Source organism: Falco punctatus, assembly GCF_963210335.1.
Source record: "Falco punctatus genome assembly, chromosome: 3".
In the NCBI taxonomy this organism is placed as follows: Eukaryota; Metazoa; Chordata; class Aves; order Falconiformes; family Falconidae; genus Falco; species Falco punctatus.
The window spans coordinates 5,337,611-5,362,887 of NC_137582.1; the positions used below are offsets into that span (position 1 = coordinate 5,337,611).

The following is a 25,277-nucleotide window of genomic DNA, read 5'->3' on the forward strand; positions in this document are numbered from 1 at the left end:
CTGTATTCTCTGTCAAAGCTGTCATCATCTGGCATTGGTGCTTGCACCGTTCTTCCATCATGGGCCTCTGGCAGCTGCTGTTCATAAAAACTAGCTGAAAAGATTGATACCAACCATCGTTTAAATAAAATAACTTTATTTCTGAAAAATGGTTGGAACATACTTAATCATGAAAGGGGAAACATCTAGACTGTGTGTCACACTCATGATGTTGAAAAATGAGCCATGCTGTGCAAAAGCTATATGAATGTTCTTCATAGATTTTTTTATTCTAGTTGGATCTGATATAGAAGCTAAGGTTGCATATCAGGACTTGCAATCACATTTTTAAGCATTAACTAAACTTGTGGTCCAAAAGAATTTCAGGACTTTATTACATTGGTTCTGTGGAATAAAGTTGCCTGGAAATAAAAGCAGAGTGGAAAGCAAAGTGAGGCAGTAAGCCAGATGTTCCATATTATGTTTTCTATCAGTAAATACTGTTAAGATATTCTGCTATAGTGTTGGGCAATTAATATTATTGGCTAATTATTTACTTTCAGTAATGTAAAAGAATGAGATTTCCATTAAAGGAAGATAATAAAGGTGTAAGTAATAAGATTATAAAAATAACAGAAAAAGTTGTAATATACAACTGAATCTCCAGCAGGTGGAGCTTCTTAACTCTAAAATGTGTCACTTTATTAGAGTAAATTTAACTTTAAGGTGGCTGTTAAGATGTGGTGCAAAAGTAAATATAAAAAGTACATCAAAGATTGTATCAAAGCCAACTAAGACCAATGGAATGATTAAAAAGCTTAAACTGTTTTTAAAAGCACTTGTTACTTGCTGTCCTTCCCTTAGTAAGGCAGCTACTAATGCAAAAATAAGTTATTTTGATTAGGAAGTACTAGACAAATGGACATTAGTACAGTTTCCCCTTTGTTTTTGAGGGAGGCTTATATTTAGATTTATATATTAAAAGGACAAGCAGTAATTATTAATTTCTGCAGATTGTAGTACCAGAGAGTACCAAGTAATATTTTTTCAGATTTCAGAAAGACATAATGAATACTGAGTTGAATATAAGTTAGAGAAATGTTTTCAGAGAGTCTGCATGGAATTAATTAGCCATGGTTTCTGGTGAGGAGATATTGAGGAGAGAAAAGAGGCTATGTCAATGATTTTTTTATGAAATATTATTTGAAATTAATATTTTTGAGGAGAACTTAAGACGACTTGAGGATAGGCTAGTATGTCCACATTTCTGCTGTAGAATGGTACTTGACCTAGCCTTTAGTTCAATGAAGGATGACATTCACACAGGTTTTTTATAATTGTCCGGAAAGCTGGAACAGTGGCGTTATGGGTGAAAGCTTACTTGAAGGAGAAATAAATGTTTTTGGAAAGATAGGCATGGCAAACCAAGGGAAGGTAGTTATTGCATCTTCTTATTTATATTTTAGGGGCATATTCGATCATTTCCTCTGCAGTATTGTGGATTCAGTTTCTGATGCTTGAAAAGATACCTACACCTCAACCTACGTTAATAGAATTCCACCTGGGGTAGGCATAAAGCCAAATACCTTGTATCAAGTGTCTGTGTCAGTCAGACCTAGATATTGGTAGGTATTAAAGACCTCTTAACAAATAACAGAGTTCATTAAGAGTGGCAAGAACTTGGTGGACTGTGGCTGTGATCTATGAAAAGTAAAGGTTAGGTTTATTTTGGTGGGGGTTGATTTGTAAATGACTTTAAAACAGAAAGTGGTGAAAAAGAATATAGTATATGTTGTTGTTGTAAGTGATTTTTCATTAATATTACACAAGTACCTATGAAATCTGGTACTTTTTGAATGCTATTATATGCAGTTCAAGGTCTCATTGCATTAAAACCTGAGTACATTAGGATTTCTGCATGCATCAGCCAAGCTTTCATTCTGTGTTACTCAGAAAGATAGAAGTCACAGGATAGATCTTGAGACCCTTATTAATAACCCAGATTTGCATTGGAAAACTAGAGAGAGGCAGGGAGTATTAGCTTGGATGTAGCATGCCTTTGAAGCTTGTGAAACAGAGCACATTCCATCCAATTCAGATTTGCAAAGTGACATTCACACTGTCTGTGCCTGTCAGCGTATGTGTCATAACCTGTTTCTGGCTTTTAAGCCATTTATTGCATATTTACAGGCTGGAAGCCCACAGACACGGGGAGACATCCCATTTGGTGATGAGATGACTTATGAATGATTTCTGAAAATAATGACAAATGAATTTTCCCCCCTCCCCCAAGTTTCTTGTGAACATGCTCATGCCCTTGCAAGTGCAGTGTGTTTTCACCCCGGAGGATAAAACTGCTACAGATTTTAAAATGCATTAAGAATGCAAATCTTTTTTAGGATTCCCATTTTGTGAACATGGTTCTCTTTGTATTAATTCATGTCTGATCATTACTGCCCTTAATGTTCCTTTTTGGACATCCAAGTATGCCCCTCAAGAAATAAGAACTGTTCCTGACACTCAAAGTAACCCCTTCCTTCCCAGAAAGCCATTCTTCCTTTCTCTAGAGAAAACTGCCACTCTCCTCTCTGTCTTTTCCTCTTCCCATTCTTTGCTTTCTCCATTGGCAATCGTTGCTGCATTGATGCCGAACCTATTTTTCAATGGGTTCCCATGGGGCAGACTAGCACCTTCCCTGTGGTTTTCTGTTCTCTGTGTGGGTCCGGGCAAACACAGAGGGAAGCTGTGCTTGCTGAGCTCCCCCACGGTGGAGGCCAGGGGAAAATGCTGTGAAGAGTCTTCGTTGTTCTAGTACTGGACAGAGGACAGTGTAGGGATTAGGTTCAGCAAAGAAAGTCAGGGACGCTGTAGGAAACCCTCGCTGTTTTGGAGTCTCTTGAGGTCAGCGACAGAGGTAGAGATGTTCATGCCAAACAGACGTGAGCCCTCTCCTCTCTAATTCCTGTTCCTTTGTGGCCCTTCATGTCAGTGCTGGCAGAAGTCGGCAGAGGAACTGGCTTTGAAGTTTGCAGAGAAACACGCAGGCTAGGAAGAAAAGAGAACTGGACTTGTCAGTTGGAACTGGAAATACCGTACAATCTTTCGGGGGTCCCCGAGGCCTCTGTGTTCAAATCAGAGAAAGAACAGTTCTGTGTGAAAAAACAGGGGCCAGTTGTACTCCAGGGAGGGAGAATGGGCTCCTAAGGCTCTGCTGAATGAAAGGGAAATGAAAAAGGAGGGAATGCTGCTCCAAAACACTATCTCATGTGCTGTGGAGTTCAGCTATCTCCTACTAGTTCAGAGTAGGGGATTGTAGCTTGACATGATGGAGGTTAAGGTGAGACCAAAGGGCAAAACTACAGAGCCATAAGCATAAAAGGGTCTGTTGAAATGCTTTGCCCAGGACCCTCCAACACTCAATGGTGATGATAGCAGGAGTGACTATTCATGCTGTATTGCTGAATGGGGTAGGATGCTTTCAACAATTTCTTTTAACATGCTTTGAAGGAGAAAGGATATGCAAAGCAGACAATGCTAGTAAGTGTCTGGTTTGCAAAAAGCATCACAAGATGCAAGGAATAGATAGAAAGAGAGCTGGATGTTAAAGGAACCATTTATCCATATTATTAACTCATAAACCAGCAAGAATGTAATCGCTGGGAAATATGTGACTTATTTATCGTTCACATTCTCACTTTGAATAAATCTTCTTTGTTACTTGGTTCAATATTAGATACATAAAATGTTCTAGACTTTTTGAAAACAATATAGCAAACCACACAAGAGAAAATCTAACCCCTATTGTGCATGTACTTCGGACAATATAATTTTAATACCAACATCTGAAAAAGAAAATGCAGAAGTGGGTCAGCAACCCATTTAAATGACTTTACAACTTACTCAATGGTGTACTTAGACTGAAGAAATGCAATTAACCTGACTGCTAAAGTTAACTGCAGTAGGCCTTTTCTTACACGACAGAAATCTGCACACTATAGCTAGCTGTACTTTAGTGATGCAGTAGCATTAGATAACTTTCATTTTATGGAATGGACCTACATTTTATTTGGTTCAGTTTGGTTTGGTTTTTGAAAACCTGCAATTAAAAGTACTTAATTATTTCTTAGTGTGACTGCAGGTGATATTTGACTGAAAGCAACCCACAGAGAAACAAGCTTGTGAAGCTATAAAGGAATCAGAAGAATGCAGATATGGTAGTTAAGGTTTAGTGCAAAACAGTTCAAAGGAAGTTGGATTGTAGTTTAAAATAACATCTCATTGGTTAGTTTAATTACTCACTGGCAGCTCTAACTGATTTTTAAGGCTGAAAACAGAAACACTTATTACTTAGGAAAAAGAATTTTTACCTCTGGTAAGTTGGACAGAAGATGAAGGTTCCCTTGGCAGAATACAGACTTTTGATTACATTTTTTAGCTACTTTGAATTATACTGATGATTCTGTATTTGGAAATTAAGTCAAACGGCTACAATATTGATTTTATATTTCTATAGAATTTCCTTAACTTTTCCTTATTAGTAGCAAAAGTAATTTAAAAGTAACTATTCTCAAGACTCCTATTTAGATAAGCAGTTTACTAGGTAATAATATAATGTGTAACATGCTTCTTTCTCTCCTCACAAACATTCTGAGAGGGGTTGTCATCAATCCTCTGTTATGTGGTAACATGGATATGCAGGTGTCAGAGACCATGGCGCATAGAGCTTGCTGTGTGGTAACGAGAAGAAAAAGACCATCCCAATTCCCCAAAATAAGATGAGAAATCCACCTAGAAAGTGAGTAATAATGAGAAAATTACTTAATTTTAGGGTTTATTATTCCGGTATGAAACTTATGTTAAATCTTGAATCAGGGTTAGGGACTACAATTCCCTGTTTATTTGAGCAGAGAACTGTATGGTTTCTGCAGCCAAAACTGCTCTGTGGAAGAGCTCAGCCCTCCCTTCCAGGTGTAGCCTGGTCCAGACAGACTCAGAGATGGTCTGTTGTGTTGTGTTTGGCACTGTCCAACCATGGCATGGTGATACACTGTTACCTCAGCACTGCCGCCGTTCTGAGCATTAGCAGAAGTAATGTTCTGGGCATCTTGGGAATTTTAAAGATAATGAGGATGATATAAGACTTTTTTTTTTTTTTTACAAGACTTCTGTTCAAATGTTTAGTTATTTTCTGATGTGAAAGTAGTGTTTGATTTTAAAACAAGCAGCATAAGGCAAGACTGAAGATATAAAGGGACCAGGAGAGTGGGGGTCTTCTTTGAAGACAGAAATAAAGATTCTTACTGGCTACCTGTTCTCTACTTCTCCAGAAGTCACTAAAACATGTATTTAAATGAAGTAATTTTTCTTTTAAATGAAGCACATGAATGCATATTTCTTTGGTTGCTTCTATCATGTAATCACCTGTGCTACTTTTAAATAATATTCATATACAGAAAAAGCAACAGCAGCAAGAATACTTTGAGTTAAAGCTGTTGGTAGTTAGTTTATTTGCATAGTAAGGTGCTGAGAGGCTTCTCAGGCACACTGCAGCCTGCATAATTTGTAACAGACATAAAACCATGACTTAAGCTTGTCTGCTCCAAGTTTAGTGATTCTTGATTCTGTTAAAAAATGGGTTTGGGTATTTAGCTATTTTCATAGCAATACAATTTCATGTTCAAATACTCTTCACAGGAATAAAAAGTAATTGGACCTGTATATGGCACTGCACACAGAAAAAAACCCCTTTTTCATGTTAAGGTGAAATCTATTTACAACTTTTTTGTTGTTGTTGTTGCAGGAAAATTGCTTTGGGGTGGAATTAGAGGAAACTGGGACCTAATAGAGGCGTAGTATAACAGAAAGTTGTTTGGGTAAAATACAGCTATTGCCTTCAGGATGGTTGGCATGTATGGAATCTACATCACCACAGCTCTCTAAGCTACACACCCTGCCATCTCAGCACATGCTGATAGGAGTGACGGAGGATGGAGTGGAGTGGAGACACCACAGCCAGGCTTTTGTGCTCCCTGCAGGAATGGAAACTTGATGGTACCAAACAGCTGATAAGCTGCATAGCAGTTGTCACATGAAGAATAATGAGATGTCCACTGCTGAGCCAACAATTGTGGTGAAATTACTTTCCTCAGGTGAAACAACCATTGCACACCTCCACCACAAAGTTACCTGCCTCCAAGTTACTACCACACCTCGCTGATACCAATCAGTAACAAAAACATGTATGACTGGAGTCACTCAAGCTCCACCTAAAGAAAATGAACTGGTCTTGGACTGAAATAAGTTCAAAAGGAGGGTTCTAAAGTTGTTACTTCTAATGAAGGGAATCAGCCCTCATGAAGGGCAGGAAACAAAGAATGGATGGTGAAAAGGTCTAACTTGTTGCAGAAAGAAGACTTCAAGTGAGGAAAGCTCTGGCTGCAGGAGACAAGTGGATAAGGTGTTGTAATCCACAGACATCAACAGAAAATTAGTTGAAAGTAGAACAAAGGTAATTGTGGTAGTAGGAGATCACGACCTCCAACTCAAATAGCTCCCCTGAAAGAGGGCAAAACCCTGCAGGGAGAGCATGTGTAGTTAGTGAAAACTTTAGTAGCGCTACCTGAGGATGCGCACTAATTTGTATTAGAAGCAAGAAACTTGAAACCAGTCCTGTGTATGATAATGAATATGCAATGTACTACAAAGTATAAGAAGCAACAAAGGAGGGGATAAGTTAGGGAAGACTCCATCATAACTTCTGGGATCAGTCAATAGGCTGCACCTGTCTTCTCCCCCATAGGGACACCTACTGGGTAAGAACTTTATTCTATGACTAACTCACACTAGGTGTTACTAGGTGGATTGTTTTAAGCTTGCTTTGCAGTCAGTGTATTATCACCAGCAATGTTTGAACCTTATTGTGTTATAAACTTGCATTTTGTATTATAAAAATCTTTAGCTGAATATCATTTTGCATGAGTCTCCAGAGATCTGAGTAGTTGTTGTAAGGGATTTGACTCAGTGATGCTGTCAGCAGGGGTCCCTGAACAGTTTAGTCGAGTCACCCTCCGATACAGTGTGCTGCCAAAGCACAGGTAGCGGGCAGACTGGTCGGGCACAAGGGTCTTGTCTTTCTTGGGAAACTGGCAGGCTGATCAAATATAAAGGGTTCAAGGAAACCCCCCTTTTTAACATGACAATTTATTTTAATAATTTGAAACATATTCTACTGGATTTTGAAAAGGTTGAACAGGGTTTAGATGCTTGATTTTCCAAGTGATGACTAGGCAGAAGCATTCATACAATCCCAGGTCTCATATAAATATTTATGATGTTTCACTATGATGTATAAACTCAGTACATCATGTAAAGACAACTGTGATTGCACCTTATGTAGCAACTTTTCTAATGGACGTAGGTATATGCTGGATTTCTGCTTCTTTACCCTCAGTTTTCTCTGCTTCTGTGTTGATTCTAGAGATGACCAATTTAAAAAATACACTGAAAAAACCCAAGCAAAACTCAAAAATCCTCCATCACTTTACTAAGAAAGTGTCTGGCATTTAGGCCTGATGTACACTATGTTAAGTTTGTTTCTGAATAGGCTTTATTTATTAATTTCTTTCTCCTTGGTCCAGAAATCCAGAACACCTTGAAACACTAGTTTTCCTTTTAATCGTTCCAGGTGCTATGGCTTTCATAAGAGTAATAAATATTCTAAGATAGCATGTGAAACCACAAAAATGAACATAAGTCTATTATTGTCTCATAGGAAAATCTCCCATATCGAGTCAAACAGTGCTTTACCATCTCCAGTTAGATCAAATACCTTAAAGAAAACTATGGAATCAATCTTTTAAGAGGCTTCTTGAAAAATCAAGGATAAATTTTGTATATCACAGTTTGTCTAGTTCTAAAGTGGTAGCTGCTTTTTTCCCAGCTCAGTTGCAGCCAGTATCTCACTTTTGACATTGACCCCAGTCAACATTCTTATACTTCCCTTTAACCACACAACTCTACCTCTGAAGGCTTTCTTCCCAAGTTTTCCCATAAGATGAAGTATTTCTCCTAAGGTGATTTCTTTCTGTTCATACTTACAGTGCTTTCTTGGTCCTTTCTGCTTTGTAATGCATACATGAAACTGTCAGAGATTTTGCCATGTAGTTGGGAGTCTGGCTATGACAATGCCGTTTGGTTCTTTATCTCATTCCTGTGTTAATCATTGATTTCCATCACTCATGGCTGGAGAAGATTAAGGCATTCACATTGGCTGGATGAATGAGGTACCTAAGGATTCCTGAGCACACTTTATTACTTGGATTTGCAGTTCAGGGTTCTGATTAATATCTTAATTAGTGTAAACACTAGTCAAAATGTTCTTGTCAAACATCTTTGAGCTAAAACAGCTTTTTCGAAATTAATATGATATCGGTGTGGTTCATTTAAGTAAATATGTTCCCCATGAAGTTTGTAAAACAACATAAAAAATCACAGTTTTGTTTAGCATTTAAATTTGTTCACATTATTCAAAATCAAAAGTATCAGAACTTGAGGATACCAGGATTTGAGGATCTGTTTTTTCTAAAATTTCTGAATGTTCATTGGTTTTAACCTTCAGATCTCTAGCTGATTTTGGACTACTTCTTTCAAGAATCTGTCTTTTTGCACATTCTAACTGTAAAAAGCTAGTGGAGCTCAGTCTGGAGTCTTCAGTTTCAATGGATGAAATGTTTTCCAGGATCGTCCTTGATCATGACATCAGCTTTTCTCTGGGACCCCATATCCTTTGAAAATTTCAAGGCGAAGGTATTTTCTTATGTCTATGGTGTGAAGATGGGATCATTATCGATTTTGTTTAATTCTTTGTTGAGTCTGGTAACTGTAGTGATGCTGTCAGTTAAATATTGATTATGTATATAATTATTATCAGATCGGCCTATTATGGTAGGTGCTTTAAAATGTTATATATATCTCTCTCAAACTAAGGCAATAGGATAATAGTTAAAAATTACATTTATTTTTAAACAATTGAAAAAAAATTACAAATACTCTTTAAGCTCTATTTGTAATTTTGATGCATTTACAGTTTTGAATATAATCTTCCTGGCATGTTTCCCTGAAGCAAAAGAGAAAATGAGAGAAAGAAACAACAAGGAAACTAATTATAGTTGCTTACTTGCAGCTTTTAGATTCTCCGAGGCACCTTTATGACCATTAATGATACCTCCTCATTTCAGAGTTAATAAACCAAAAGGATGAAAGTTGTGTCAGTTCTTCTTCTACTTCCACCTTTGCAATTGTTCCTGTTCTTCAAGTATTCTAAAGGGCTGGATTAAACAAAACACAGATTTGTTTGCTGATTCTCAAAGCACTATTCATACTAACGACAACCTTTGATGTAGTTGTTTATATGTGTGAACTACGTGGAAAACAAAAGCAATGACAAAAAATGGGTTAAAAACAGATTTGGGCACCCCAAATCTTGAAAGTCAGCTCCTGTGAAACATACATTTTTATCTATCTATCTATCTATCTATCTATCCATCCATCCATCCATCTATCTATCTGATGTTTTAAAATAAAATATAAAGATATATATGCACAATGTAATGAGACAGTTAATAGGTTACATTCCTGCTTCAAGAAAAGGTTATAAATTGAGGTGTTTAGAAACTGCATTATTACTTTACCCTTAGCTACCAGATTGCCCTTATAGGCAATTATAGACAAAATATCTACCAGGGTATTAGTTGAGCACTAGTAGAACTTTCCAAAAGATGTACTACGTTATTTTGTTACTGGTTTAAGTGAACTCTGAAATAGATATGGTGTTTGGAACATTAGAAGCTAGAAATGGAACAAAAAAACAACTCACATTTGAGTTCCGTGACAGAGAAAACATTGAGTGAAGTGGAAAAGAGAGTTTCTTCTTTATCCATTATTTTTCATTGCTGTTAAAGATAGAATATATTTTGTGACCTGTATCTGCCCTGGGTGTCAATATCATTCTACCTCAGAAAATGTTTTGCTCTCTGTCAGCCCAAATGGCACAATGATGCAGAACTGAAAGAATGCAGGCAGCAGTAGTTAGGCAGGAACTGGGCTACAACCTCAAAGATTGTTTTAGGGTGCTACTAGAAACAGAAGTAGTGACGTTTGGCATTTGGACAATAGTCTACTGTTATCCAAACCATAATCTACTTTTTCTACAGCCAAGGCACATGTCTGTTCTGCTGGATATACATAATCCTCTAAATAGAAAGATTTCAGTTGGGACCTCTCTCTAACAGCTAAAATGAAACATTATTGGGGAGATTAAGCCACCCTTAGCAGAAAAGCCAGTTGAGAAATACATTTTTTTTATGTTGAGAGTTGCAAAGAAATTTTATGAAGGAGTTTTGGAGCAGTACCCAAGTGTGAAAACTTGGACCAAACAAAGCCCCAACACCTATTTCTTCAAACAACTTTTTAAATTTCAGCTTCACATTCCTGTATATTCCTCTACCTTTTGAGCAGCAATGACCCAAAATAAATGATACTGAGCTAAAGATTTCCCAGCTGCACACCATGGAAGAAGTTTAGGCCAGAAACTGTACTTTCTTTTGAAACCAGAATATTCAGAAGCAAAGAAGATTAGATATCAGTGACAAAGAAGAAAAAAGACCTGACAGAGGCTGCAGTACAGTTTGCAGTATCCATTTAAATTATTCCTTCTTCCCCCCAGTCAAATAATAACTGTCCCAGTTCTTCAGGACAGTAACTTTGATCATCTTTATTTTTCCCCAGCAAGCAGTTACTATGTCACTGGCTTTCTAAATGGCCTGAGTAGCTTGCTAGACATACATACCCTTATGTTCCTTATAACGGAACTTTTGTTTTGGCATAAAAAATAAAAAGACAAATCCATGTGAACCACGTAAGTCCCATTATATTGACAGCAATAAAAAATCGTACATTTTTTCTGGGATAGATTATTCCTGGTATGGCTAACCAACCTAATTTATTTTCTGACTTTGGTGAAATTTTCCCGAAATATTATTGCTATTTTTTGTGAACCGTAAAATAAGAATTATGAAGCAAAATGCATAAAGGTGTTACTTTTTTTGTAGGATTAAGAGACATTTGCTTATATGCATAACTATGTGCTTTGCCTCCAGTTGAGTAAAAAAATAAGCATCTCATGAGATAGCAATCGTATTACACTATTTTTTTCTGGCTGCCTTAAAGAAACATAATAAGTCAATTTGCATTTTGAAATCTACCGAGAGCAACAATGGATCGTTAAGTTCTTCTGAATTCCACCTGGTGGAGCGTGTAGAGGGGTCCCCTGCAAATATCATATAGTGACACTTTCATTATCTGAAACTATTTCTGTATGCAGACAAAACCGTTCCTGTAATATTACTGTCTCACTGTGTATTGTGTATATGGAAGACTGATTTGCATTGTTATTTTTGGGTCTTTATGGTTCACTAAGGGTTGATGAAGTCATGTGTGTGCACTGTGGACCTTGGTGAGCCATATTATTGCTTTGATAGTATTTAGTGTATGAATATGTAAGGATAATAAGATCACAATTTTTGTATTCCATAATTTTCTGCATATTTGTGAGAGAATTGTAGTATGGTACAACAAGTAAAAGAGCTTTTATGTTCATATCTTAAAATAAATGACTAAGATAAGTATTTAAACTAACTTTAAAAATTACTGTATATTAACTGTTAACTACCAATAAGTTATACAAGTAGCAGGACATCATTACATGCCTTTCAGTTTAACTATATATTTAAAACTTTATTTCCAGATTCTGTTTTCAACATCTAATTTAAAACTTATAGAATATACATACATATATATATAAAATTTCTTATTGATGTCACTAGCAAAACAAACAAAGAAAACCTCCACCTATATTGTACATTTTCAATATATTTCTACTGTAGATTAAGAATTACTTTTCTAGAACTAAGCTGTTAGTACCAGTGCTGTCCGTGATACAGGGCTTAAAATCATACCTACCAGGTATCAGTGTGGGGATATATGAAAAAGAATCTTGAAAACCTGCCTTCCTGGTATAATGAACAAGCCTGGACCCAGAGAGACTGTTAAATCAAAATCCAACACTTATTAGATATTTTTCTTTTATTTTTTCTCTTTTCTAGAAGGAAACATGGGCATCAATGTGCCTTTTAAATCTAATTCTACCTCTTATTTGTTTCAAAGTTTATTTGCAAAGGGTAGTTACGCATCTAAATCTTTGTTTACTGTGTTTCCAGTTCCTATTTATTGGTGTGAGTGCAGCTATGCATTGAACCATAGTGTTTAGGTGATTTTTGCTGTTGCCTTCACTGGGACTAATCTCACAAGTAATTCTACTCATCCATTTTTTATTGGATTCACTCGTGTCCTTATGAAAATTTCAAAGTTTAGTAATGTCTTCTAGGATTCCATTCTAAAACAAATGAAGTGAGAAAGGAGTGATTTTTTTACTTTAATCCCTCAGACAAAGTAAAAATATTTGCTGCTTGACAAAAAAAAAAAAAAAAAAAAGAAGAGATAGGATCAAAGCCTCAGAACTAAGCTTTAACATGACTCTTTTTGCGTTAGCAAAAACAAGAGACAGTAAGTGATGTTTTTTTAGCTGAGGTCACATTCTCTTTCCTTTCTTCTAGGAATCAGCACTTTAATTCACAAATTATTTCCAAAAACTGTATTAAAATTTTAGAAGGGATACCTTGGGATGCCTTGTAAAATTGGCCTGCATTTTATTAGAATATAATACCAACTCTTAAAGATCAGTAACAATACAGATTTATTCTATATATTTGCTTCCTTACTCAGTCTTGTATTAAAAGTGTTTCTCTTTAATGGAGTTTTTCCAAAAACTTAAGTCTATCTTGCATTCTGTTTCCACATTGTTTGATTTTTCAAGTCTTCAGCTAGCTTTTTTTAATGTACTGATGACGGAGTTAATGACTTTATTTCTTTTTTGTCAAATGTACTTGAGTTCTGCATTTGTTAGTAATTAGAAATCAAATGAATCTCATTAAAGGGGTCTTGTAACCTTTTTCTACAATGAGAAAGGGCCAAGATTTCTCATCTGAAAACCTGTACAATTGTCAGCACCTAATGGGTTTGTCAATGTTATTAGAAGTAAATAATAAACATAGAAAATGACTTGACATTAACTTTTGCAAAGGATTTACAATAAGTTTCAGAACACAGATCAATATGTTTCCAAGAGAGTTGTTACTATTTATTGAAGACAGCAAGAGCTTTGGTGAGAGAATAGGAATATTTTCTTGCTCAGTTAGCCTAGATCCATTTCCAAAATGTGAAATGGAAAATGTTGGCAAATAGCATAAAAAAATTATATACTTTGCTAAAGTGTGGTTTTATTTTTTCTCATTTAGGTAGTAAAGAATATAGGGTTGTATTGTGCTTGCATGGCAAGGGTTTGGTAGTGTGTGACTATAGGGGACCCAGCTTCTGTAAGAAGCTGTTAGAAACTTCCCCTGTGTCTGATGGAGCCACTACCAGCTGGCTCCATGATGGACCCACCACTGCCCAAGGCTCAGCCCATCAGCGATGCTAGTAGTGCCTCTGGGACAAAAATATTGGGGATGGGGAGGGAGATGGACCTGTGCAACTGCAGCCAGAGAGAGGAGTGAGACCATGTGACAGAAACAGCTCTGCAGACATCAAGGATGGTGAAGAAAGAGGGGGAGGAAGGTGCTCCAGGCACTGGAGTAGAGATTCCCCTGCAGCCTGTGGTGAAGCCCATGGTGAGGCAGGCTGTGCCCCTGCAGCTCATGGAAGTTAATGGTGGAGCAGATACCCACCTGCAGCCTGTGGAGTGAGGACCCCACACTGGAGCAGGTGAGTGCACCCAAAGGAAGATGTGACCCTGTGGGAAACCCATGCTGGAGCAGGTTCCTGGGCAGGACCTGTGGACAGAGAGGGTTTGCTGGCAGGACTTGTCACCCCATGGAAGGCACACATGATGGAGCAGTACATGAAAAACTGTTGGAGAGTTCTTCCATGGGAGGGACCCCATGCTGGAACAGGGGCACAGTGTGAGGGGGCTTCCCCTGAGGAGGAAGGAGTGGCAGAGACAACATGCGATAAATTGACCGTCCCCCCGCACCTCTGGAGGGGAGGAGGTAGAGAACATCAGGAGTACAGCTGAGCCCAGGAAGGCAGAGGGGTGGGGGAGAAGGTGTTTTAAGAGTTGGTTTTATTTCTCATTATCCTACTCTGATTTGATTGGGAACAAATTCAACTAGTTTTCCCAAGTCGAGTCTGTTTTGCCTGTGACAGTAATTGCTGAGTGATCTCTCCCTGTTCTTACCTCAACCCACGAGCCTGTCGCTACGTTTTCTCTCCCCTGTCCAGCTGAGGAGGTGAGTGACAGAGCAGCTTTGTTGGGCACCTGGCATCCAGCCAGGCAGGTTCAACCCACCAGAAGTGTGAATCAATTATATTATAATAAGATATTTCATATTTTTTGACTGTGTTATTTTAATCTGTGGTCTTTGCATGTCATTATACTTGAATTTCTAATTTCTCAAGAGCTTGCCTCCTCTTCTATATGATGATATAATCTTTATTTTATTAGATATTTTCACACATTAGATTATGGTATAGGAAATGAATGCATATTCATTCATGTGCTAGTAAGGTTTGCAAATACTAAAATAGTTGAAGTTAATTTTTTCCCTCTCTCCAGTCAAAAACATACACCTTGACAGCTTGAAGCAGTCTTTCCTTCTGAAGGGACCAGGAGCAGCTATTCTGTTTTCAGAGCTGATTTACACACCCAGAACTTGTGGCAAAATCTGGCTCACAGCTTCAGTGATGATACTGATGGTAATTCTTTTAATAATTTTATTTCTATTGTCCTTGATCAAAGAATAGATGAGTTCAGACTTGGCTCTTAGGACACAGAAGAAAAAATAGCATTTTCTGTATGGTGTTTTGAAGATGTAAAGTGTTATATAATTGGTAAGACTAAAGTTATTAAGATACAGGGTTTAAAGGGACTCAACTACAAAGAAAGATCAAAGGAAAACTCTGACGTTCTTTATATATTACAGGATAGCTTAGTCTTGTTTTAAAAAACATATACATACAATGTACTTTATATTTAAATTGTACACATATATATCTAATTAAAATTATAGTGACTGCCTATAAGCAACAGAAAAGGCTGCTTTATTAGAAAAGTGTTTCAGTTGTTTATGAGCTGTTTACAAGACTGCCAAAATTTAATTGGGAGGAATCTGAAGGCTGATTTTCTTCCTCAGGCTAACTTTTTGGGAAGTTTCTGTGAAATGATCAAAAAGTTGCTTCTAATTATTTTAAGGAAATCACTTTTTTTTTTTTTTTCATCTGAAAGAAGACCAAGAATATTCTGTTCCATTTTTTAAAAAATGCATACTTTGTGGCATGGACATGAAAATCAGCAAGCTATCTCGTTTGGAAGTAAAGGGTGAATTCTGCTATTCTACAAAATTTGTACTTAAGTTGCTACCTCTGGAAACTTCATTTTGTATATGCCCAGTAGTGGCTTGTGTACTGTGTGTAGCTCCTATAGATACCCTGTACAGACATATGCCTGAGTATAACCCATCTCTAAAAATGGGAACAAAGCAAAGTTTGCATAGCAGCTGCTCTTCTCACAAAATTAAGAGTGGAATGGGATATGGAAGTGACCACAATGGTAATGAAGTAGGAAACAGGAGGATTTTCTTTGTTCTTGGTCTTTCCTTCAGTGGTGCTTGACTAAGAGAAGAGACGATCTTAAATATGAATGATGAAGAAACTGAAGAGGTGCAGTCTCACATTGGTAGAGAAAAGGAGGTGCACAGGCAGTCTGTGATGGCTGGACACAGCAGATGAAGGCTGATAAAGCTAGTGGAGATAAGCCACATGTGAATATGTTGTAAAGAAGTATTTCACACGTGATGCAGAACTGTGACTCATAAAAGGAGGATGGACAAAGATACACGTACAAATAATGATGAAAAATCTTAATTGTGACATTGTCAAAAAATTCCATGCTTCTGCAACCTTGTTGGGTTTCCTTTCTGTGTTTGTGTACTATAGGGTACCCAGCTGCATTTTAACGGATGAAAAAATACAAGTTCAGAGAAAGTTTTCTTGCTAAATTTCAATTTGTATTTTTATACCTATCCGTAGGCTTTGGCTCAGAAATATTTTCACTAGAAGCAAAAGACTACAGCAACAAATCTGCACAATATCTACTTGAAATGACAACTAGATTCATTGCATTTGTGGTTAAATCTTGAACAATGAAGAAAATCAGTCCCATTGGCATTCACATCTTTTGAGGCTGTAACTAGGCAATGACATGTGTGTACAGCAAACTCCATGCACAGGACAATTTAAACATGGGCACAACACACATTAACGTAGTCCTGTATGTAGGATGATGTCCTCCTGACAGAGTGAGAAAACAGAAGAATGAAAACACCTCTGAACTCTTAGTGCAGGAACAAATAACAATACTAATGTTGTCCATAACAAGAAACTATTTTGTCTTCATTAAAATACAATTAAATTATTCAATCACAAAATTTCATGTACATGCTAATATTGAAAAAAAGATAAGGAAATATTAAATCCTCTATCATTTATAATTTATGTTTGTATTAATGACTAATCATGTCTAGAAAGTGAGGGTTTGAAGCTTTCTGTAATTGTTTGAGGTTTTATTGGTATCATGTGATGTTAAACCAGTGCCCTTATTAAATTTGAAGAGTATAGATTTTTCTAAAACATATATCCAGATTGTTGTGGATCTCATAGTTCATTCAGTCTTGTTGCTTCCGTGTATTTTCAAACGGTAAAAGTTTCTTCAAGCCTTATTCTGAATGAAACAGAAGGACCAATAATACTTGACATGGGTGGCAGTCACAACTGACCAGAAAGTTCAAATGTTGAGAATCTAATATATTTTGTGAATTCCTAATTCAACTAAGTACTAAAAAAAATGCAATTTACTTAAAAAACCCATACTGTTTACAACAAAACCAACAATAACAATAATAATAATAATAATAAAATAATAAAAATAAAAATTGAAGCAGGGTAAATATTTCCAGATATCAGCAGCTTAGTCCTTAAAAACAGGACATCCCAAACCCAAAATATTAGTATGATGGTGAGAAAGAGAGTTTGGTTTTGAGATGGGAAAACTATTTGGAATTAACTGGAGGGAGTTATATTTGAATTGTTTATTTGATATTTTCTTGTATGAATTATCATGAAACAAGACTTTATTCAGCTGTTTTCTGTTGGAAAGTGGGCAGGTTTCCCAGGATTTAGACATTTGCTGTGATTGTTTAGTGCAGGCTTAACTGATGGCTTATGTTGGGATTAATGAAATAGAGAACAGATTTATGAAGGTATTCCCCTACATATTCTCAAAGGGCTGAATACTTTCACTTACAGAGCTCCAGTTAATATCTGTACTATAGAAAATTAATTTATGTTAAAAATGTCATATTTAACTGTACTTTTCTGTAGCTACTGAACCTCTGGTCAGTGGGGATCATCTCTTCTCTAAAAATGGAAAGATGTTAATCTTTTGTAAAGTTCTGACACAGGATTCCTCTGGTTTTCCTCTTATGTTATTGGGGTCTTTTATAGACTGTTGCTTGAAAAAGTGTAATTAAAACCCTAATGTCCAGTAAAATGTTAGAACTTTGCCACCAACTCAGCTAAACAAACTGTCATCTCTATATAGACATTTTTAACTTCTTTTTTTATATTGTTTTATATTATGCCATGACAAACTATATCAGTGTTTTGGCTTAACGCAAGAGAGATCAGTGCTGGGAATCAACACTGCAGCCAGGCTAGTTGCAATGAGCAGCGTTTCACGGTGCCTGGGAATTTGGCAGCTTTTATCTGTTACACCTGCACTTTGAGGGGTTGGGAGAAGAGCACCTCCTTTCAATCCTTTCAAGCTGTAACAAGAAAGCTTATTAGGGACTAATTACAAGTTCTAAGTAAGCTTTTGAAATAAGTAAAATGGAACCATAGGTGTGCACTTCAGTTATACACAGATGTGAATGAAGAATTGAGGAAAGTGCTTTCTGGGACTCCAAGGTCACTTGCTATTGGCTTGCAAGCTTTCAACCTGAAGTGTAAGAAGTTTCATGAAGGGGACGTTTATTTTTTTTTTTGTTTTTTTTACTAGATTAAACTTTCTAAAATGTTTTTTAACAGTTATTTAGCACTGCAGATAGGAACTATTGAAATCTACAGGTAGCAAAAATCCTTTGAACTTAAAAAACCCCAACACCCCATCCAAACTGAAGGGCTTACGAACACTGAAGATTCATTAGCTGTGTTAGTGCATTGCACAAGCTGTTCTGATGACACCCAAGTGTAACAATTGGCTGGTTTTAGTAAGATGTTGATTATGAAGAAACATCATCGCTTTGATTTTTGCCAAAGGTTACATAATGCTTTTTATGGAGTATATAACAAGGCTATGTTACATCTATAGGGAGATATTCAACAGCACTACAGTTCACTGAGGACTACTTTGTTATAACTAAATCAGTAAGTAGAAAGATGAAGCCATACAGACCTGATTTATCTGTAAGCAGAAAGAAGCATGATGGGCTGTTAATTGTATTATTCTTGTTGATAATTAAGACATTAACAGTAAGTCCTGTTGTCCTTAGGGAGAACTATGAATGCTTTTATAATCTCTTTACACACTAATAGGACAAACTGTGTCATCATTTTCGTAAACATTTTGTTAGACACCTAATGTCTTGGGATTTTAAAAAAATAAATCAGTGGGACTTGGAAAGAGCAGAAAAACAATATCAGAGGCAGCAATGGCATGTCTCTTTAAAGGAACAGATCTGGAGACTGCAAACTTCATTTGACCAGTCACCGGAGTAGGCAATGCTGCTGAGTAAAGTGCAACAAGATTCTCAAGCTTATGTGGTAAATCTGCCTTCGGAGTTTGGCAAGAAAACCTGAAAGAGATGGGAAGATTATAAAGCCATAAAAGAAGAAGAAATAAATGTGAATGGACAGAACATAAAAATATATTGTGGCATTTCTAGTCCCTTTTTATCTTCTTTAATCTAGGGCAGGGTTTTAAATCTCAAGGAATATAAAAGATATTTGTATGGTATGGGTAAGCGATCAGTTAAGTGCATAACCGAGTAAACAACCCAACAACCAAATGGATTGATGAGTAGCTGATGTACCATGCTAATTTCTTTGTTACTGTGTTAAATTGCTTTCTTTTCTATACTGTAAATTTCTGCAGGACAGTTGAATGGCTTTTTCCATGACTCTGTGGAAAATTCTGGTGGTCCCATTCATTTAACATGTATGATATTCTAGAAAATTGATTTTGAAGCTATTAGGAAAAAAAGTGGATGTTGTGGACCAAACTTAGATACATGTAAAAGTAATAGATGTATGGTACACAGGTGCATTATTTGAAGACTTCCAAACAGAAGCTTATGATAACGTATTTTAAATATTCATGTTTAATCTTTGCATGGAAATTGTATTTGTAGTATACCATCCATCATAGGAGCTATCTCTTGAAACTCTTTTGCCAAAAGGTAGATTATAAATTTGACACGCATGGATTCCCTCAGACTCCAGTTCATTAAGGGCATGCCTTTGATGTTTGTGGGACTGTTCATGCTTATATTTATGTATGTTCTGTGAAACAGCTCATGCTTGCATTTAGATGTATGCCTAAGTACATGGCAAAAAGAAACACAAAGGAAAAATAATGCAGTTTTAGCTGAGAATAATCTGTGAGTAATACAATGGAAGGACTCACACTGACTTTATTATTTTGGGGATTAGGCTTCATCAACTTTTATGGGCAAGAGGGATCACAGTGTGAAAATGTGTCACTGTAAAGCCCCTTTTTTGACTAAGTTAAGTTCAGACCAACAGTCTGTTCTCTTGGCTTAAATTCAAGCTATGTGTTCTCATATACTAATAAGAGAAGAAATTTGAGACACTTAAATATTATTTTCTTTTACTTTAAGAATGGGTTGCAATATTTCTGTTTTGTCAGGGAACATTGTTTTACATGCTTACTCTAACATTAGATGCCTCTTAAGAAATGCAACAACCCAGTCACTTAAGTTGCTGTAATATGAGTGACTCAGTATTAGTGAGGTTTTACACTGCATAAGGATTAAGATCTTCACCATTTGTGATCTCTTGGGACATTTCTTTTATTTAGTTTTTTTATTCTTTGTATTCGATTGGTATAGTAACACTGTCATTTGAGTTGTCACTTAGATTCCTCATACAGAAAACTGTGTAGTCATTAAGGGGGAAACAACAAACTGTCTCCACTCTTAGGTGAGAAAAAAATTAAAAAAGGAACAGTAATAACATGTTACCATTTTATCATGACCAAATTAAGATTGTGGTTAAAACATAAAGTACAGGAAAAAGCACACAAACAAGTGAGTTAGCTGTATTTTGCAGGAGCCATGAACATCTTTCAAGATACATTATTGTATAAGAAGATTGGTTGATACCTTTGAAAATCATGTAGTTTACTTGCAATATAAAACCCATGATAATTTGCATCTAAACAAATATGCATGCCTTGGTTAGGTTAGGCTATTGTACCTGAATCAAAGTGATTAAATCTTCTTCACAATCACAAATAAATATTTCTTGCTTGTCTCCTGCATACAAGGAAATAAATTTGATAGGCAAGAGCTGTAAAACTAAGACCTGATTTGGCAGCATTTGTGAAATCACTGGGTATGCAGAAATGCGTATCCTGAGAATAAATCTACTTCTGCTATCTCATATGACCATAAAAACACCAGCTTACGTTTATGTGATATGTTTTATCTAAAAAACAATGTAGGTGAAACCATTGCTCATATCTTTTTTCACAGTTGTTCAAACTAGTGAAAAATATTCTCTTCCCCCACAAGAAACCATACCAAATACATGATACTAATGTGATCCTTCAATGTACCCTTCAGCCATTAAACACGTATTTAACATTTATTTAGTGATGGTTTTGTTCCTGCCATAAGCTTAAATTCTGTGTTAGAGGCTCTCCACTTCCTCTGCAGACTTGGCAGGGCACAGACTAGGTGAGGAGAAATAGGGTGTATTTTTTACATCTTCTGTCTATTCATAATTGATGATAACTTAATTAGAGTTCCATAAAACAGATAAACATATAGCATGCTTTTCCCAAATCATAGTGGAAATCTGATGGGTCATTACAGATGTAATCTGTTTTACCAGCAATGAACATTTTCACTGACTTTCTGTTCAGCATTTGTGCCTTACTGTACTGGTCCAAGTAAGTATGATGTATAATCTACTTTATTCTTGATGAAATATTAAAAAAGTTCTGAAAAATACATTTTTGGTGTAGTCTTCCTTAAATCAAAAAGGTAAGTCAATAGTCATCATAAGCTACTGACATCAAAGAACAGCTTCCATGCTCTTGGCTTGAGACATCCCATCAATAATATTGAGTATTTCTTTATTCATTAATTTCTATCAGTCTGCAAGATACACTCAGTTGTACTGTTCTCCTTGATGTACGTTGCTGTGGTGTCATTGTTCTGATATCTGAGAACTGAAAGAAAACCCTAGTGGGTAATTCCAGCTTTCCAAAAGGGGTTACTGACACTGTGTCTTTATGATAAAATTGTATTTGGATGTGGTCGCTATGCATACAAAACAGATAGTTTCACAGTATTCCTACATCAGCTTAAATGTTTTCACCTAAGAAAACATAGTGAAAGTGCTCTCTATAAGCAATATGTCTTTTTCACAGCACTGCTGTTATCAGTTTCCTGCTGTCCTGGATTTCTGATGAAGTGCAGTTTGAAGAAAATCTACCAATTTGAAAAATGATGTGTCAATATCATCCATGCCCTGGATTTAAGGTCATTTGCTTTGAAAGGTCTAAGTCATAGCAAAATGCATAGAAATTTAGAATTCAGAAATTCATTTGGTCTATCAGAGCTACTAAAGTATTAGGCATAGTGGCAGAAAGCTTCTGGAGCTATTCATAGATCATAGCTGTTAGTTGTGAAGGAATTTCTAAATGGTAAGCAAACATGGTATCTTGCCAAACTGATCATTTAGACCATTCATGCATGGAATTACTATTAAACTCAAAGGTAATCTTCCTGAATTGATTTACTAACGGCTTCTGGGGTTGAGTCATTATCGGTTATGAATCAATAAATATTTTTGTGAAAAGCATATCTGATGAAGAAATATCTTGAAGATCTTAGTGTTTGTGAATTTTCTCACAAAGAACTCTGTGAAAATTTAGCAGCTGTAAGAGTATTTGAAACAGAAAAAGAGATTTCAGTCTGCCATTCTTTTTAGTAGTAGCTTGAGTAACGTATATCTAAAACTCATTGTGCACTGTGGTTGTACCAGTTACTTCAGTGTACACTGTTCAATACAATTTATCGCATACCTATGCAATTAAATATATGCCAGAGACAAATTCAAGTAGGCTGTAACTGCATTACTTGCCCGTTAACTGTCCAAGCCCTAAGTGAATTCTGCCACAGTCCTGGGGACTTGGCAGTGAGGGCTCAAAGCCAGCTGTGAGGCAGCTATTTGGCCTTGATGCTGCTTGAGAAACCCTGGCAGGGGCTGGCCCCCTCTCACTCAGGAGCTGTGTGTACCCTGAACTGCTCTGCCGTGGTCCCTGCCTGACCTACATTGCATCCATGCCTCTGCTTGCCATGCACCTCGCTGGTCTGACCAGGACGCTCGCCTGCAGCTTCACTGCAGATCTACATCATCACTGTGAATTTGCCTGGCAAACCCGGGCCAGTTAGCTGACCTGCTCACTGCCCTGCTCCACTTTTGTCTGGGTGCTTTGGTGCTGTGCTCTTGCCAGTGAGGCCACTGCCCTGCCTGCCTTGCTGTCACTGCTGGCTCCCCATTTGCCTTCCCTTACGGAGCAGAAAGCTGTCGGTGCTCCCTGATGCTAACTCCTGTCTTATATTCTTATCATTTAAGACCCTGGACAGAAGACAGTCATACAAATGCATATTGTATGCATACACACAGTAATTAAACACTTCATCTTTTCTCTAAAGAAATATTCTTTGCCTCTTTCCAGATTACAAAAACCTAAAATACATGGCATGGAAAATTAAACCTTTGACCGTCGTTAAGTATGACATGTATGAATACACGTGAAATATATAGATCGCAAGAGAGAAGGTCATAAATAATAAAGAAGGCTTCAGCATATAAGTGGCGATCTTGCAGATGGAGGAAAGTTAGGCACACGAAGGATAGATTTTCAATGGTCACTGCAGAGGTAGGAATAAAATCTGGATTTCATGAATGTCAGTCCACAGCTGTGTTCATTAAGCACTGCAGCCTCCATTCCTGCCCATGTTCTGCTTATGGCTCAATTATATAGGCAGAATAATACCTTTCCAGGAATGGTAGAAATAGTTGAAATTCTGAAGAATAAAAGATTAACAAAGTGAAACAATGAATTTCAGCTAACATGACTCCACTGCTGAAGTACAGCCAGCTGGAGGTAAGAAAAACCATGCTGACGACAGGGATGAGACAGTGATTGATAGCCTTGTTTGAGAGATGGATGAGATCAGTCTGACAGTTTCTGGCACAAATTGTATTTCCTGCTGTTCAGGCAACTTAATTTCATTTATGTTCATTTATGCCAGCTGGATGTATCTTATTCTTCTCTTCCCCCTTCCATGCGCGGTAGTTGCACATTTTTTTCCTAAATAGCGTCTCTACCTTTGGTAAAAAAAAAAAAAAAAATAATTAAAAGACAGTTATTCACTTAATCCATCTTACTGACATTTCTTTAGTTTTCCCTTTTGTGTGCTCGATAAAAAAAGGAAAGTTTTATGTGCTCTTTATTATGATTCTACCTGGAGATACGCAATTCAAACCACAGGCCAGTGTCAGTTTATTGACAGTGACCTGTGAAATATTTCTTGTCCTGTTATCTGTCTGTTCTCTGGCTTTCAAGGTCTGCATTCCCTGTGACTCTGAAGTTATATATCAGCTAGCAGTGGGAATGCTGCCCCCTGCGTGCTGTACAGGAATGCATCAAATATGCCATCATTAAGATAAATTATGCCCTTTTGTGAACATTTGAGACTGTATTTTTCAGTACAAAAAAGCAGCTGTGCTTCAATTTGGATTTAGGATTTCATTTAAATGTTGGGAATAAATTGATTATTTACCACAATTTTAGCAAGGGAATCAGGCTAGTGTTTTGCGTAACATGTATTTCTGTTCTAACACTGAAGCAGAAATAAAACGGAAGGAAAAGAAATAAAAATATTAGAAATAAGCAACTATTTAAAAAATATAATTCAGATTTGAATTATGAAGTTACAAAATTGGTAAATCTGCAAACATTTAGCAAACCTGCTACATCTTGCTAAATGTCATTTGTCCTAAATCTGACCTGCAGAATGTAAGTGCTGAAAGCAAGGCAAGGGTGTGGGGAGAAAAATGAAGAAAATTCATGCTTTCAAATATTTTTAAACATACCTATTTTTATGTACAATATCTTACATACTAAATATGTGGATCTGTGGGAATATTTACGTACACATAAGCTTATGTGAATATTATAATGATTGCTAATCAGATTGATAAATATTCACCATAAAAATATCTTCCAATATTAGAATTAGCACCGGCATGTGAGGAATCAAGAATTCTGTTCACTGGAAGATTGGAAAAGCAGACAAAATGTCTCTGAGTAGGGAAATAGATGAAGGACTAGAAAATGCCTTACAGGTCACATTTCGATGATATACCAAGTGTATGAAATATGAAGGTCTGATTTTGCAAGTACGCCAAAGAAATTTACAAATCCAAAGCCATATCTTCACTTCTTTGTGAGGGGCTCCTATTATAGCGTTAGTGTCCACAAAAATGAGCAGAAGCGTAGTCACTCACAGTTGTCCCTGACCATGGATATTTTGGCAAAAGAGGAAAGGGAAGCAGGGAATGAGAGTGAATGCTTCCGTTCCTTTTACTTCTCTTTACTCCATGGGCCAGCAGTACGGCTTTGTCATTATTATTTCACATCTTGGAAGGAGTTGGGGAAAAGCGGGATCAAGTGAACAGGAACTCTGATCCACAAGTGACTAGACTTGATCAGGGCTTGTATGTGACTGCATTCCTGTTGCAGCTGCTATACGCTCTCATTGCCTTCACCTATGGTTAGAGCAGGCTCTAGAAGCAAGGTAAGCTTCTGC

At 36.8% G+C, this 25,277-nt stretch overlaps 1 long non-coding RNA gene across 1 annotated transcript in view; it reads right to left on the reverse strand.

Annotated features, from left to right (window-relative positions):
• The window catches only part of LOC308059854, a 52,903-nt gene that overhangs the window by 12,590 nt on the left and 15,036 nt on the right, over positions 1 to 25,277 (reverse strand). Inside the window, exon 1 of the long non-coding RNA XR_013926461.1 lies at positions 1 to 25,277. This exon is cut by the window's right edge and continues 15,036 nt beyond it. This is a non-coding gene — a long non-coding RNA (uncharacterized lncRNA).